Here is a 15,097-nt window from a genome sequence, read left to right on the forward strand (position 1 = left end):
TGTGTTTAAAATCTTGCACTTAAAACCTTAAACATCAATGGTAAATACAAGTATTGTAGGTGTATTTACAATTGCATGTAACAAATTATTTAGCACATCATTTACAAAACCATATAAATGGATGCTTAAACGTGCCTACTCCCTACTAAAGGACACTTTAAACCCACATCTCTCTCTCTCTCTCTCTCTCTCTCTCTCTCTCTCTCTCTCTCTCTCTCTCTCTCTCTCTCTCTCTCTCTCTCTCTCTCTCTCTCTCTCTCTCTCTCTCTCTCTCTCTCTCTCTCTCTCTCTCTCATATCAGGGCGCACTTATGATAGATGGAGGTCGATGGAGAAACCCCTAGTGTCCATGATAACCAAGATTATCAAATGTAAGGCCTCAGTGCCACATGAGATGCTCAGAGCCAAGCTAGCACCTACACCGATTGTGGTAGAGGCCCTCACCCGATCGATCGCATGCATACATAGCCTATGGAACTTACCCAGACACAGATATGCATGATTGGCCCTTGAGTCCTCCAGGCAGCTTGCTAGAGAGGGTGATACTTTATGTTGGTATGCACAGATGTCGGCATGGTTTGAGTTGCATGGCTTTAGCATGGACAAGTTACCCCCCTTCCAGTACTCCCTTGATGCGCCATCTCTTGATCTAAGTAGGTTAGAGATCCGCAAGATCATCAGGATGGATCTTGCCTAATTGGATATTGAGCGGACATGGTTGATGCGCCAGGGTAGGAGCTAGGGACAAAGATGGCTCTCTATCGCAAGCATTTCCTTCATACTACAGATGATGGATTTATTGTTAGCCCGAGATACATGGATACCCACCTTTCCCATGGGATCAGATGTACTATTGGCCAGTTGCGCACCTCCTCACATTAGCTAGAGATTGAGACTAGCAGATATAGATCTATCCCACCAAAGGAGCGCATATGCCAGATATGCCAATTAGAGCAAGAGATAGAGAAGTATTATATCTGTCGTTGCCCAGCGTATTATGAGCTCCGTGGTCATTTCCATTGTCTCTTTAGAGACAGATTTGGACCACTATCCAGAGTTATGGATTTTACCGATCAACGATGCCTTGGCCTCTTTCTTCTTGAGATACGACGGCTTCCTAATATGCTCCTCAGGAGTACAACTGCTCCAAGACATTGAGGCCCTTCACAGAGGCAACTCACAGACTTCTTTGCAAAGGAGACTCAGAAGACTTCAATACAGTTACAAGCACAGTCCACACGAGAGCCTCTCTCACGCAACAGTCCACACACATACAAGGAATACTAATTGATCGAGTTGTTCAGCTTAGCCGATCTAGACGTCCTAGGCCTCGACACAGACACCGACGACACCTTCATAGGCGGATACAAAGGATTATTGCTCGAGCTAGAGCTAGGCCCTCCATACCCACATGAGATTGTACCATTTGGAGCTCTATGTTTTACACATAGCCATAGTTAGTTTCCTTTGTTATTTTGCTTTGTGCTACATATTTTGCCCAGACAGATGTACCATCACGTATATGTAAGTCCTATCTAAAGGCTTTAAAACTAACTTATGCTTAACTTCTATCTAAACACTCCTAAATGATTTAGTAGCTTTTGGTCTAAAGTACATTTATTAAACTATTTATTAATTTACTTAAGTTAATTTTTCCTATTTTAATCAACAATTAATTTAATTAAACTACTTATTTAAACTAAGTTACCTATTTTAACTACTTTAATTTATCTAATTCATTTAACTAATTTAACTACTTAACTTTTGGTCAAACAACCTCTAATACAAAAAAAAAAAAAAACTAAAATTCCATTTTGAATTTACCAATTTTAGTGGACCTTGCAAGTCTCATTCTAGTTCAAGCTAGATGTTGAACCACAAGTCCTTGCAAATCTTGTGAAAACACAAGGATTTCTTGCGTATATAAACAAAACAAAATATTATAATAATAAACTAAGCAATATTTTGCCATATCCTCAAATGTTGAAGTACCACCAAACAATGTGTCCAAATTTTAGGGGATAACATGAAATTCAGTCATTCTTCTCATTAAAAACCCTTTCCAAATAAGATAAAGTGTAACTTAGGTTCCTCACAATGTGAGAGAGATGTATGAAGGGTGAGTCAAGGTCAGACTAGGAGTAGAGGTGGTCCATGTCAATCCCATATCATATGAGCCACTACTCAACCTATGCCATGAGCTCTTATATCCCACCTATGCTAGTTGCCTAGAAGCCTCAAAGCTCTTTTACATGTAGTCTATTTTGGGTGCATCCCATGTACTCTTATGTGTGAAGCTAATGGTCTAGAAGAGAGCCTCCATCATTTTGTAAGGTGCAACAAACTCTCCTCTACTGACCGTACTAATATTTTGTTGTGGATCATTTGTGAGAGCACGATGGTATGTATATTCTCTCAATCTATATCCACATTTGTGCAACCAAGCCAAGGGTCCCAACAAATATTTCCTACATCATGGCTAGTATGACCAACATGTCAAATATCCATCTCTGTATGCAAGGCTTATGGAATGCATTTGATAGCACTATCTCTACAACATGGGTAGTGCTACAAATACTCATGTAAATCTGGGGACTTACTTGAGCTACTGTGCCAAACACACTATAGACACAAGAGAAAGCTCACTCAAGAACACAAGGGGAGAGATGGAGACCAAAATTTTTTCTTGCTAGCTTTTTTATTCTTCTTCCACACACAATACAATGTACACAAAGTATAGATAAGATACAACATAAAAGAAAGTGATCTGCTAAGTCCAACAGTACATAAGTGATTATACTAAAAATCAACTAGCATTATAACTATGCCAGTTGTAGGTAGGTGCAACAAACTAAATATAATAAGTGATAAGTCAATGGCCATGTGAGGATCATAATGACCAGCAACGTGCTAATTGTAGATGTGTGGACACATCTAGCTAGGCAGTCCATTATCAATGTCTACACATATTGAGCTTGCCATCTCAACACTCCCTCTCAAGCTCAACTGTATCTCTACAACTCCAAGTAAGCTTCAAAACTTTCGAAGCTTCTTTGCATCAAATGCCTTTGTGAAAGTGTCAACTACATGATCATATATGTTGACATATACCAAGTCAATCTCTCTTGCAAGTACATTCTCTATCACCAAGTGATAGTACACTTCAATGTGTTTTGTCCTAGCATGGAACATTGGGTTCCTAGCTGGTTGTATACTCCTCATGTTGTCATAAGAAATCACAACTGGACTATCAGCGTACACATTCAAATCACCGAATAACTTTTGTAGCCATACCATCTCACATGTTGCTATAGCAACAGCTCTATACTCAGCCTCTGTACTCGATAAAGCAACTATAGGTTGTTTTTTGTTTCTTCATGTAACTTCTACACTACTAAGGGAAAACATAAATCCATTGGTATATCTTTAGTCTAGCATGCTGCCATCCCAATCTGTATATGTATATCCAAACGCTTGTACACCCTTCCCTGCCTCATTAAAAAGTCAACAGTATAAAGTGGACTTCGCATACCTCAATATACACCTAACAGCATCCAAATGAGGCTTTCTAGGTATCTACATAAACTAACTAATAAGGCCAACATCATAGCTCAAGTCTAATATTGTAATAGTCTCGTAAATCAAACTCACCACTATCCTCTCAAACATAGTAGGGTCTTCTATCTCATCTCTAACATTAACACTTAACTTCACATTTTCCTCCAATAGCACTAAAAGAGGCTTATATGTTATCATGTCATACTTGGATAACATATCCAAGTTATATTGCCTTCGGGATAGCCATGTACCATCATCACATCTCATCACCTGAATACCAAGAAAATACCTCAACTCACCCAAATCATTCATCTCAAACTTCTTCTTCAAAAAGTTTTTAACTTCAACAATCCCACTATCATTGTCACCTGTAATAATCAAGTCATCCATATAGATGGCTATGATAACCAAGCCTACATCTCTCTTTCTCACATAAAGTAAGTGGTTAGTATTAAAAACATAAAAGTCAATGTTGACAAGATACTCTCCGATCTTATCAGACCATGCTCTAGGTGCTTGCTTTAGCCCATAAAGCGCTTTCTTTAACCTTCATGCATATATGGGATACTCTAAATCCTCATAACCTGCCGATTGCTCCATATACATCTCTTCTTGTATTTCACTATACAGGAAAGCATTCCCAATATCCATTTGCTGCAAATTCCAACCTTTGGCTACTACCAAAGCAATTACACATCTAACAGTTGTCATCCTAGTAACTAGGTTGAATGTATCTTTATAATTTATGATATATATTTAAGCATAGCCTTGTGCAACCAGCCTAGCCTTATACCTGCTAACCGAACCATCTGTATTATGCTTGATTTTGCAACTCTACTTACAGTCGATAGCTTTCTTTCCCTTAGATAAGGGTACCAAATCCTAAGTCTTATTGGCAAACACTTTCATAATTCCTCTTAATTCTGAACTCACCTATGACAAGGATACAACGACACCCCTTTTGCTCTAAAGAGTATCCAATAAAAATACATTTTTCAATCTTTGGATCAAACTTTTTCACAACTCATCTAATACATGAACATCTGCAATACAATCAAACACTTTCAAACATGACACATTAGGCTTCTTGCATGTAAAGCATTCCTTGGGAATCATCCCATGAACTATAGTTGTGGAAGTTCTATTCATAATGTAGACAGTAGTATAAACAGCTTCAAACTAAAAATGTTTTGACATATTCTTTTCAGTCGTCAATGCTTGTATAGCTTCTACGACTCCATTTTGTTGTGGGATATACCTGCAAGTAAATTGTCTCTTTATCCCACGATACCTCAAGAATGCACTAAACTTATTAGAGAGATACTCTTCCCCTCTATCTTATCTCAAGCACTTAACTTTCAAGCCTACTTCTGTTTCAACCATAGCCTTGAAAGTTTTGAAGTGCTCTAATACATCTCTCTTTTCTCTACTATTATCAGAAAAATGATACAAAATAGTAAGCAGGTCTTATAAAACCTTTTACAACAAGTGCACAATAATATACCAAGCAATCTTTTTTACAACAATATACACGTTGCTTGCTTGCTCGAATCCTAATTTCTTCTTCACTTTAACCTTCAAAACCAACCTCTCAATGGTACTACTCTGCAAGAATTACGTGGTGGGGATGCTTGCTTGAGTTGTTGTGTCAAACACACACCATACACACAAGAGAAACCTCACTCAAGAATACAAAAAAGATGGAGGCCAAAAAAAATTTCTTGCTGGTTTTTTTCTTATTCTTCCACACACAATACAATGTACACAAAGTATAGATAAGATACAACATAAAGGAAAGTGGCCTGCTAAGTCAAACAATGTATAACTGACTATGCTAATCGGCTGGCGCTATAACTATGCCAGTTGTAGATAGGTGCAACAAATAAAATATAATAAGTGATAAGTCAATGGCAATGTGAGGATCATAATAACCACCGACATGCTAAGTGTAGACATGCGAATTCATCTAGCCAAGGGATCCATCATTAATGTCCACACGTGTTGAGCTTGTCATCTCGACAATCGTTGCATACCCTCTAGTGACTTAGAGACTAAGACAATAGAATCAACATAAAGCATAATAGAGACCGATATGCTTAGTATATCCACCCCATCCCCTCATGTGATATGATTCTCTCTCTCATCTGTGTAAAGTCCAAAGTGTGTAGCAAAGAGAGAGCATTCCTACTTCATGTCAAGGGTGTTGGAGACCACATGTGAAAATCCTCTTGAAGAGCATTCCTACTTCATGTCAAGGGTGTTGGAGACCACATGTGAAAACCCTCTTGGACATCCAACTCTTCCTACACCCTCTCATATAATACATAAATACCCAAATCATATTTGATGGTCCCTAGTGTATACATCCTAGTAGTCGATCTTGTGGAGCTATATTAAAGGGCCTTAAGAAAATCCACAAAGTAGTAATAAAGTCTCTTCTTCTTAGATTTTGCTTGCTTGATGACATCTCTCAAAGTGAAGATGTGATCAAGTGTAGGGAATCCTTGTATGAATCCAACCTATCCTATAGCTCTCAATCTTCCTCTTTAACATATGCACTTAGCTCTACATCCATTATTGATCCATATATCTTAACCAAAGTGTGGCCCATTGTGATGGTAATTTAGTTACCTAGATCTACGCGATATCTAGACTTGTGGATACACACAATAGTATGCATGTCCACTCATCTAGGAAGCCTTTTGCACTAGTGGCCTATTAAATATGAAAGCAAGGAGAAGCCAAAATATCCACTGTATAAATGAATTTTTTACCCCATACATTTGTGTGATCCATAAATGATCCATCCTATAGTGCTTTATTGCCCTCCTCACCATGTTCTATATGAAGATGGATGTGGTATGGCAAGATCCTAGACAGTGTAGAATCAGTAGTTGGTGTGATACATCATGTAAGGCTCTTTGCAAATGAGTGTCATGTCTTTATGTCTTGAATGGGTATATGTTGTGACTCCCATAATCTACACCATAGTATGGCCATGTTTGTGCTCATAAATTGGTGGTATCAATCCCAATATCGTGCCTCTTTGTATATTCACTGTTTGAGATGAGTAAGAATCATCTTCTATCTACTTGGCTTCCTCTCTCTCATATATCCTAGTCCCTTCGAAGTGCAAAGTTGTCTATATAGCTTCCTACACTCATCATCATACTACCAATTTTGAGACATGGTCCCAAGTCATCCGCATCTCACAATATGTGAAATGTGTGTGGAAACCTCTCAAGGATAATTAAGTGCAAGATGGAGGCAAGCTAGGATGTGAGTCTCCCTAGCATCTTGATAGCTTGATGGGTAGCATGTGGGGTGACTGAAAAGAGCCTAGAGCAGCTTGTCAAGTGAAATGCTAGCAATTAAAAGGATGGCTCATTTTGATCCATACGAATTCTATAGCATCAACCAAATTCAAATTAAGTTATTGAATTGAGACCTTAAACCAAAGCATTTAATTAGTGGTAGAGCAAAACCACAATGCTAAATCACCACCAATTATTGTCAAACTTTCCTAAGATATCTGCATGCTGTAAATTGTTGCCGCTTCTGTAGCAAGCTTAAATAGAGCAATGTGCTTGGACTAGGTGAGATCATTTTATACATGATGGCTGTATATCAATTAGTTCACATCTGAACTAAAAGATGATGGGTTTGGTGTAAATAGTGGCTAGAACCTGTGGGTCTGTAAGCTACCTCTATGTAAGGCCTTGATATCATAGAGTTGTACTACTAAGCAGCATGTCCCAAAGCCACCACATCTTGAGGAGAATAAGACCAAAGCACCACTAATTTGTGTGTGTGTGTGTGTGTGTGTGTGTGTGTGTGTGTGTGTGTGTGTGTGTGTGTGTGTGTGTGTGTGTGTGTGTGTGTGTGTGAGCGCAAGTAACTAACTGAAATTGGGACATAGAGAGAGAGAGAGAGAGAGAGAGAGAGAAAGGAAAGGGAGGGGTGTGTGTGTGTGTGCGTGTGTGTGCGTGTGTGTGTATGTGTGTCTTCTAAGGCCAAAATCGACCTATGAGACAAAACCATATACAATATTGATCATCACTAGGCATCCAAATGTGACTTGCTAAAAGATTATCAATGATATATTGTAAGAACCTAAAGTGATACAATATAAAATAGTGTCAATGTAGGGACACAATAAGAGGATAAATGAGTATATGTCTGGCCATGTGGCTAAGGGATATCCATACATCTAGTTCCACCTAGTCATGATTAATGGATAGAGTATGTTATATATTCCTAATGAACTAGTATAGTAGTATCTAGACTAAGCCCTTAATTTTGTGATGTGCTACTTATGTCATTAGCTGATCTCCCCCATCTCTTGTTGGTGTAGCATGCGTGTGTGGTATCCCTATATCCATGGTTAGCATGTTTCTTTGATCTCCTCGGCTCTGTAGATTGTCACCCCTCTCCATGTGACTACTATATGTGGAGACGCTATCTAGAAGAAGTTAATAAGCTTATTCACATCCCTCTCTCTATATGGTTCCTACCTATATAATGGTGTGGAATCTCCCTTTGAGGATGTGGCTTGCCCTCCCAATCTCAAGCTCGAGTTAAATAAAGAACACTCTTGTGTCGGCCAATGGCTACTTGCATCTCATGTGGCATGTATACATCTAGATATCTCGGTCTCACAATGAAACCATTCTCTATAGTCCTCATAAAGTGATCCCTGCAATACAATATATTCAATGAAAGAGGTTATTACATAGAAACCCATGCGTATTGTATATACAACTGAAAATGTCATATTCCATGACCAAGTTTCTCTTGATGTGGAAGAGGTAAATGAGGAGGAATCGGATATCATACCATGTTGATCCCCACATCTTTTGAGCCACTACTAGACATGTGCATCACATGAAGTCTCTTATCCTACATGAGCTAGGGGGGTGGGTGGGTGGGTGGGGGGGAGGGAGTTGTTTCCATGTTGATCCCCACATCTTTTGAGCCACTACTAGACATGTGCATCACATGAAGTCTCTTATCCTACATGAGCTAGCTATGGAGAAACCTCAAAGGTTCTCCTAAGGAGTCAATCCAGATGCATGTCACATACTCTCTGTATGAAATTGATGATCTGAAAAAAAACCTTCATCATAAAGGCACATCTCATAAGAGCATCAATAACATTACTTGCTATTTCATCTTCCTTAGCAAAGGATTCTACTATGCCCAATATGATTTGATGGATGTTGTGTAAAGGTTATCATTTCTTTATCCAATTAACAAGCGACTTGTGCCATAAACAAATTTTGTTCATACCAACACAAGACAATATGTGTTCTTGCATTGACATTATCACAACATGCTTGATGAACATAAGCTAAGCTTATCAACTTAAATTTCATTATATTTCCTTTCATACAACTTGCTAAAAATAAGTGTTGAACTACAATGCACCCATTTTTAAAATATTATTAGTAGATTCAAAAGGAAAACATTGTTCTCTCTTTGGTGGCTTCTAATATCCCTTTTTCTTTGGAGAGCCTTTGCAATGGATTTTAGATGACCAAAAAACACTTTGAGAAGATGAGATACTTTTATGTAAGAAATATGATACCTTTCATTTAGCACCTCACATGGTCTAGCACAACAATCCACCAAATTGATTACTCATCCATCATTGAGTTTATGAACTAAACCATCGTATTAATAATGTACTTGGTATTTTCAACTAGAGGTTTTTATTTGAAATTGAGGATTCACTACAAATACAATGGTAACAATACATTTAACTTGGTTTTATAAAATGATAGATCTATGATCCATATTACTATATAAGAGTTTCCCTACATCCAACAAAGTATTTAAGCCACCTCCAATTGCCTTGTGAGTGTTCAATGCAATAAAGCTCAAAAATACAACTTGCTAGCCACAAGGTATAACCACCTATTTAGTATTCATTTACAAGCAAACACAAGATGTATGCAATCACAAACATAGACTAATCCTAGATTGATATAAGCATATTGTCAACAAGATGAGCTAAAATAATAAATATTGACAAAATATAAAAGCATATTTACCTATTACATCCAAATAGTGACCACATTATTTGGTCATGGTCTTAATGTACTTAACCTTTCCAATGCTAGATAAATAAATCTGGAGTATATATCCTTTCAAACATCCATACATCAATATAAGCATACATGTACATAGGCTTTGATATCTTTACTTGCTTTGTGATAGCTTGGTGATAATGCAAGATATGGTCCTAAGAATTCTCACCTTGTTCAAACAAAAGTCATTATTGCAATACGATAGCTTCACATTCTATCTCGCTTCGAAAAGCTCCAGAATTTTTCTAGTGATAAGAAAAAAGGATAGGCAAGAAAGCCAAAGCTAAAGTGAATAAGGATTCTTGAAATGTATCCACCAATGTTGGAGGGGTTTTAATCAAAATGTCGTATCCATCGAGAATCAGAGAGATAAGAAAGTAGAGAATAAAAAAGAGAAAAGAAAAAAAATAGACAAGGGATTCAAATCTGTCAAAGCCTTTACAAAACATAAAAACAAAGCTCAAAGATTCAAAGCACTATATATTGATAGAACCTAAGAAACTAAACAAAATCCTTGTGTGGCACTACTCGAAAGCCATCTCTAAGCACTAGATCTCTTAGAGCTCCTTGATAGACCAAACACGAGCATCTTTTCTACTACTCGGACGACAAATCTAATCGCTCCATTGGATTGAAAAGCGAGGTAAAACCTTAAAACCCCTGTTCGAATTTTCCCATATTTTTTTCTTCCCATCTGGAGTGTTGTTTGCTACGTGAAAACTGTAATCGTGCGCTACGCATATTCAAAAGCCTTCTCTTTTCACATGAGATCTTCAAAACTGGTTGAAAAGTACCTTGCTTTTTTTGCACGAAATCCTCTTCTAGAAATTTACTATACCTTGTGAATATATTTACAATAAATAATATCCAAAATATCAAAAACAGACTAAACTTGTCCCAAAATCTCGTGTTTTGAAACCATCTATACTACTATGGACACTAACACTAATGACTGATATGACATTGACTCTCTAGATTGATAAAAAAGCCAAATGATGATGCACTCTAGGGGTTTTCACACTCCATCCACATAACGACACCACATCGATCAACAAAACATTAGATATACATGACATACCAGAATAAATGTATAGATATGTTAGAAGTCAACTCATCAAACTAATGTTAGGGCCATCTCCAATTGTCTTTTTGTATATTCCATCATGAAGACTTTCCATCAATCATAAGATGACGCAACCTTAACACTCAGCCATGAGTGAGCACAAATTACATTGGAGTCACAAAAGCAACATGATTTTGTGTTTGTAAGTGTGTATTATGAAAAAGGTTGGGGGCCAAAGCAACAAGATACATTTGAGCCACAGAAGGTACCTCATCTTGCATTTTATCGATGGATATTATGAAAGAAGATAGCCACATTTTCAAGCTTCATTGGAGACAAAGTTTCTTAGCTTCTATTGTTTTTGAGTCCCTCTTCTTCTTGAACACTTTTCTAACTTGTATTGGCTTTTAGAGGCCTTTTCTCCTTGAGTTATGCACATTTTCATTTTGTCTATTCCATGGTGTGGATGTTTACCTTGTTCATGGTTTCCAAAGCAATATAAAGTAACAAACAATACATGTGTGTGTGTGTGTGTGTGTGTGTGTGTGTGTGTGGGGTTGCAATGTAAGAAAATTTTCCATGTATCTAGGATACCATTACAGCCATGAAATGGGTTAACATATGTAAATATACCCTATAATTAGAGGATTAGGGTTAGCTAGGTTAGGCTAGGGTTAAGTATAAAAGGTGGAGATGTAACATGTGAATGATCTTTTTGCCATTATACAACATTACTTGTTTGCGGTCTCAACCTCCCATCATCTAAGAGGGTGTGAATACTCTTGGCCACCATGGCTTGGGGTGCATACCATGCTGCAGCCACTCATCATTTAATTCTCAACCAATATTGGTAATATCATTTCATGCCTAGCTACCTTGGCTATGGTTCCTTGGCATTTATGTCTATTTCTTGTATTTTCAGTTCAATGGCTTACTGTGGGAAATTAGCTTATTTACATTGGTATCAGAGCATGGACTTTGATCCATTGGAAGAGTCATTTTCTTGGAGAATTTAGTCACACGGATAGGAACCAGTTAACTGGATTACCAAGATTTGGTCACACGGTTTAGTTCTTCCATAACAGTGGTCTGACATGGAGATCTGTCACAAACCATGACTAAGATGGAGGTTCTTGGCAGGAACCAGTGGATAATGGCGGGCTCCAACCTTTTTGGCAACTCGTGACCAAGTTTTGGACTAAAAATTGGGGTAAGTTAGATACAATGAGGTTTACATGACTTAGTTTGGTTCAAACGTGAGTTACTTTTCAATAAGAGGGGTTTCTTCCCTTTCCTTTCAAGCTTCTCTCATGAATCCATGGCCAAGGACTGGATCAACCTCTTTCCCATGCTCTCCACAATGCCAATGGACTCCATATCCTTGTTCCTTACCTCTTCAACTTCTTGTGGAGTAGCAATATGGTGTACTTAGCCTTCTTCTTTCCCTTTCCATCATGTCAAGACAACAACGTGAACTGAGTCTGTTTTGGAAATAATGCCTCCATAGTGGTCGAATCTTGTCTTGATCTCCAACATCCCAAACTATGAAGCTAATGTTCTTATATTCCACAGTTTCCACATTGAAACCGATGGTAGGTATGGTGATCACGATCTCGCCAAGCTTGAGCTTCTAAAGAATGGTGGTTTTACCCACAGCATCGATACCGACCAAGAATGCACTGATAAGCCCCCTCTTGGCTGATTGCTGGTGTGAGTACCACCACTAGCCTTGACAGTATTTACACTAACTGAGGCAACACCGGCTAAGCTAGGGGCAGATACAAGCCGACCCTTCAATATTTGACCTGACTGGACAGGATTGGAACGCAAAGGATGAGAAGGTGAGAATCCAACGGCAGAGCAGTAGGCCTCATCTTATTTCCTTCTTTTCCACATGTCAAAGCCATGATTGGCAGATTCGAAAAGCACAAAGAGGATGTTCCTCTTGTGTTCGACATCTTTGAATGGATCTGTGGGCACATGTAGAAGGCTCATCAAAGCCACGAAGGTCATCAACAGCTTTCAATTCTATCATCAATGCTTGTGCTGATGCAAGCCTTGCTGATGAACACAAAGGTCATCAACAGCTTTCAATTCTATCATCAATGCTTGTGCTGATGCAAGCCTTGCCGAGGAAGCCGATGGATTTTGTTGGAGTGTGCACAAGATCTTTTGGGAGGGGGGGGGCGGGAATTTGGAATGTTGGATGGAACTTCCCATGCCTCTTGCATTTCCTCCTGTTCCTCTTTGATCAGCAAAGCTTTGATTGAGATCGGGTAGTTGCTTTGTTGTACTGTTGTGATGCCGTTGGCAAAGGCAGGGCAAAATCAGAGTGGTGAAGTAGGAGAGGCCAAGGTTGTTGAATATGTTGCTGCACAGATTCATCTACAACACTCAAAGAAATAGAGAAGAAGTTGCTGAAGATGAGGCCAGGGGTTACGAATTTCAGGTTCTTCCTTTAAGCCAGGCTCACTCCTAGGATCTATTGAAGCAGGTCTGATAAGATCCGCACTTCCTCCTGCTGAGACAGGTCTGATCTTGGCCACAGCTACCTTTCTACGGGATTTAGTTGAGGTAGCTGCAACCTCAGCTACAGCATTCTTCCTTGGGGTTCAGGCAACGTAGGATGGATCACGAGGCAGCAATCCCATCTTATCAGTGGATTGTTAAAAGGATTTTCATACTTTAGAGGCTTTGAGTCTGATCTCCTATCAAATCTCAATTGTTCTCCTTTGACCAAATCTGCAACAGAACCACCTACTCTTCCTGGAAGCTTTGCCAAGAATGCTCGCACAGCTACAGCAAAACAGATGTGTTCAATATTAATGTTCACAAATTTGGGACGGCCAATGGATAACCGTAGGTTTAGAAGGTATGACAGATGCGATTCCAGTTGTGAGGCAAGAGAAGGACACACACGAAGGGCAGAAGCTTCATCACTCCCTTGCTAGTGAGGTAGTGGATGATGCTTCTGTTGAGCAGAGGAATACATGGTTTCTGTCTGCCCACAACTTGTTCTCTAATTTGGGCCACTGAGGTTGTTTGTACTTCTTGAGCAGCCTCTTTCATGAAATATGTAAACTGTGTATCAAGATCAGCTCCACGAAAAAACATTACACAGCACAGTCGTGCAAGTAAGAGATAGTGTAGTGATCCGAATCCTCCTTTGACCATCCATGGTTGTATATAGCAAAGCACAATGAAAGGAGCATTCAGAATTATCCTGAAATTTGTCGTCCTGTTTGAAAGTAACCATGATTGCCTTGCCACAATCAACTGCAGGTAGATCCACATCTGTTGGAGTCAGTTTACAGAAGCTTCCAGAATAGTCCTGCACTTGAAGGAGTGATGAGCTTACAGAGCTCATCCTGGTCATAGTCAGGTGCCAGCCCAAATGTGGCAAGTAGCTGCAAGAGCTTTGAGCATCAAGTGCAATATTTGAACCTAGTTCACCGTCCAAGTTCATCTTGGACTTCCACAAGTCAGCACAAACTGCTTGGCTGACTGTTTGATTTCCTCTGAGATAACACTGTGACTATCTCTAACAATGGGATCTCCAAGGGATTCCACCAAAATGACACGAGCACTCTTCATGAAGAATCTTGATCAAGAAGCTGGACATTATCATTGGAGAGCTAAATTTGAAGATTCTTGGACCTTTGCAAGCTGAGGACACATTCCACAAGTCTATGTGAAAGGTTTGAAGCATCCACCAATGCTCTTCTTCTCTTCATCAACCATTCAAGATGCAGGTTATGGGAATCATATATGACCTGGAATATGACTAGGGATCATGAAAGTATGATCTATTGACTTGGTCTATGACTCGGATGACTTGGATCCGTAATGCACATGTTTCTTGAAGCAAATGTTACATGGGTACTTGACAATGCAGTTGGAAGACAATGTACCATCTTGGCTACAGCATATTGGTCATATGTATGCTTATGGAATGCTGAGCCATGTATATGACTTTGGATACTAGTGCAAATGTATGTATCTTGGCACATGAATCAATGGGCATGTGTAATGCAGTGGGGTTGATAGGACATAAATGTTCATTGGCATTCTTATGGACAAAGGGTATCATTAGCAGTGAATCTTAACTTGGTTTCATATTGCCTATCTCTTTGTTTTTTTACATAAGCAAGAATTGCTTCAATCTTGGATATTACAAGGGTTATTTCCACCTGCTTCAACATTCTACAGCTCCCTCCTACTCAATGAAGTGACTTGGTATTGGGTATTAGCTTAAATTGGATAAGAAGTACCAAAACATTTGCAACAAGGCACAAACAGGGTGCAGTCCAAATAGGGACGGATCCTTTATAGAAATTAGTAGCATCATTCTAACGACAAACGGACAATTGGGCTTGATACTAGACATC

The 15,097-nt window shown here is 38.9% G+C and overlaps 1 protein-coding gene and 1 pseudogene across 1 annotated transcript in view; one reads left to right on the forward strand and one right to left on the reverse strand.

The window, feature by feature from the left end:
* Nucleotides 1–504: 504 nt before the first annotated feature.
* On the forward strand, nt 505–1,414 carry LOC148021511 (uncharacterized; annotated as a pseudogene).
* A 3,250-nt stretch (nt 1,415–4,664) lies between these two features.
* Nucleotides 4,665–15,097, reverse strand: part of LOC148021512 (uncharacterized) — an 88,075-nt gene continuing 77,642 nt past the window's right edge. Inside the window, exon 13 of the transcript XR_015694335.1 lies at nt 4,665–4,815. The gene's annotated coding sequence lies outside the window, so the exon portion shown is untranslated. The remainder of the gene's footprint in view (nt 4,816–15,097) is intronic.

This window comes from Lygodium microphyllum, chromosome 17, assembly GCF_053477565.2.
Source record: "Lygodium microphyllum isolate KBCC chromosome 17, Lygodium_microphyllum_v1.1.10, whole genome shotgun sequence".
Taxonomy (NCBI): domain Eukaryota; kingdom Viridiplantae; phylum Streptophyta; class Polypodiopsida; order Schizaeales; family Lygodiaceae; genus Lygodium; species Lygodium microphyllum.